The sequence below is a fragment of the Pygoscelis adeliae genome, unplaced genomic scaffold, assembly GCF_000699105.1.
Source record: "Pygoscelis adeliae isolate BGI_AS28 unplaced genomic scaffold, ASM69910v1 Scaffold278, whole genome shotgun sequence".
NCBI classification, from domain to species: domain Eukaryota; kingdom Metazoa; phylum Chordata; class Aves; order Sphenisciformes; family Spheniscidae; genus Pygoscelis; species Pygoscelis adeliae.
The window spans coordinates 75,738-78,636 of NW_008825411.1; the positions used below are offsets into that span (position 1 = coordinate 75,738).

A 2,899-nucleotide genomic window follows, 5' to 3' on the forward strand; every position below is an offset into this window, starting at 1 on the left:
GCTGCATGGAGGACAAGAGGTGATCCACCGGGATGGGCCAGGGGAGGCATTTTCTCCAGCCTCCGGTTTGAAGTAGGGCTCCCGACCGGCTGCTTGGCAAGAAACCGTAGGCAGCTCTGCAGCACCCTTGCTGACAAATTTAGGTGCCTATGGTTCAGGTTTCCTTACATATTTAAGTCCCACCAAGGTGTTTTGCACCTCAGTACCCATCAGCCATGGCCCCTCGGCACCACCTGGGCTACGAAGCGGCTTTGAATCCAGCATCAAAGCAATGACCTTGTCCGTGCAATTCTGCTTAGTTATGCTCCCGATTTTCTGGCTGCTGTCAGAGCCCACCAAGTAGTCGGGACCTGCCTGACCCACGGTGTCACCCAGCGCGGTGACAGGGGTCCCAGACCCCTGAGCAGGTCAATCCTACGGGGACACACAGTGCCCAGCTCCTCTCCGTCCATCTCCCCTCTTGCTGACCAGCGGCTGCGTGTATTTGCCGGCAGCCAGCATCGCTGCCCCTGCCCCTCTTGCCCGTTCCCGTGACCGGGAGTGGGATTACGCCCGGCACGAATGGGACGCGGTCCCCATTTCCACAGAGGGCCTGATCGTCCCCAGCAAGAGCCCTCTCATCGCGGCCGGCAGCGGACGAACCCCCAGCTAACGATTAGGCTGGCTGCCGGCGAGGGCCCCCGCCGACTGTCCCCTGCGGACCCCGGGGGACCCGGGCTCACTTGCTTTCTTTGCACATGTATTTCCCCTTTTTCTCACCCCAGTTTTCTCCCTGACCGGTGGGTGCTCGTCTGTCTTTGCTTGGCTTTTCCAGCAGAGGGGGATGCAACCTCACCAAAACTGTTCTCCTCGCCCAAAGCCTTCAAACATGCCCTCACCTTTATCCTCACCCTCACCTGCACCCTCACCCAGGAATGGGCTCCCTGCGCAGCATGGCCCCCCCCGGCCTGGCAGTGCCGGCACCCACACCCCAGCGCTCCCCGGGCGCATGGGCACCATGGGGTCCAGCACACCTTCTTTTTTATTGCACTTAATAAAGGGATTTGATCTGCGGTAAGCTGTTAAAGAGAGACAAATGAACACAAACAGCAACACGATGTCCACGTGTCAGCCCCGGCCTCCACGGCGTGAACGTCTTTGGGGTTTTTTTCCCCCAGTGTCGTCACGGACAAGGGGGGAGATTATCCTGGGAACTGGGTGTCACTTTGAAATGGGGGAAACAGAGGGATGTTTCTTCCCAGCCACAGTGGCTGTATGATGTACATCAAGCCAGAAGGACGAGACGGTCTCATTTAATGCTTTTTAATCAGTGAAATTCAAAGCGCTTCATGAAGCGTCATACAGTCGGGGAAGCTGAGGCAGAGACGGGAGAAGCGGTGTGCCCAAAGGTAGCAGGCAGCCAGAGTCAGGCACAGATGCCAGGTGTTGGGAGCTGCAGTTTCACTTGCAGGCTGCAGACCAGATACTATGAAGCGATGCACAAGGAGGCGTGAGTCCTTGCTCAGGTGTCACTCTCTGCTGCGGTCCGACAGCATCAGCGTGGAGGAGAAGCTCCCCGCGCTCTTGCCTTGCAGTCGGGGAGTGTCCGACTTGCTCCAGGTGCGAGGGGCAAGTCCCAGGCAACGTCTTTGCCTTTAGTGGGGGAAGAAGGTACCTACAGGTACCTACAGGTACAAACATCCTCAAATGAACCAAGTCAGTTGAGCTGCACTGATTTACACCAGCCAAATACTCGACTCATTGCCTCAGCACCTAGTAGGAGTCCTAAACTGAACGGGAGGAACTTTACGTATGTCGATGCTGAAACCATTTCTTGATCAGGAGCAGAGGAGCAGAAGGGAGCGCCCAGCCCACTCTGCAGTCTCTCTTGCATTGCATTCTGCGTGCTCTGGTTGTCTTTATTGTCCTTTGTCATCTCCTCTGGAAGTTACGTTCCCTGATGGCATTTCACGGAGCACGGTCGTCTCAGGAAGCTGGGCACCTCGCACGCCGTCATGTCAGACAGCTGTGCTCCAAGGTTATTTCCTATCAACTGCTCCTTCTTCCAGCCATCCAGTTATTTTCTCCTTGGCTAAATCATCTGAAAATAGAAATAGTCTGCAGCCATCCTAGTTCTTCCTGCTTTATATGCATGAGCAGGAAAGGGAATTTAGGATTTTACTGTAACGCCATACACAAAAGCCTGCTGGAGAGCATCACTCTGATTAGCTTTATTCTACAACCAAGAAAACAAGAAAGAATAAAAATAAGGGAGAGCCCAGCATGTGGCTTCTGTGCCTCGCTGCTTCAAGGCTCCTCAGAAAATCTGCCCGGTTGCTCAGGTCCCTCGTCAATGGCATATCTGTGCATATCCCAGTAATTTGTTGGGTTTTATCCTCTTTTAATAATGAGGAAACGAAGTGCAGGAGCAATGTAATGATTTGCTCACTATCACATCAGAAAGCTTTGACTCCGTTTGGCAATAAACCAACCCAGTGCCTAACCTTCAGGCCTCCCCTTCACTCGGTCGTTGCTATTGCAGGCAGGTAAACACCTCCGACATCTCAACGTGCAACACAGGGCATAACAGAGCCGGAACAGCTTCATAAGTGCAAACAATGCATCCCAGCTTGTGGCAGTCTGAGATGGAAAAATTTGATTTGGGTCTGGGAATTAAATTAGCAAAAGGGATGAAAAAGAAGAAAAATACCTCACATCCAAGCACACATCTTTGGCAGAATTCATTGCTGGAAAAAAATGTTAGGATGTGAATTTTGCAGATAGCTCTGATGCCTGATGGACTGGACCGAACTCCTCGTTCTAAACTCCCTGAACTTTGAGGATTTGATGCAGATCCAGATTTAAAATTTCCACTGGGGCCTTTCTCATTAAAACCAGAAGCAGAAGGATCTCATTTCCC

General features: G+C 52.8%; 1 long non-coding RNA gene across 1 annotated transcript in view; it reads right to left on the reverse strand.

The window, feature by feature from the left end:
* Nucleotides 1-1,286: 1,286 nt before the first annotated feature.
* Nucleotides 1,287-2,899, reverse strand: part of LOC103922481 — a 2,312-nt gene continuing 699 nt past the window's right edge. The window contains exon 2 of the long non-coding RNA XR_663884.1: nucleotides 1,287-2,080. This is a non-coding gene — a long non-coding RNA (uncharacterized LOC103922481). The remainder of the gene's footprint in view (nucleotides 2,081-2,899) is intronic.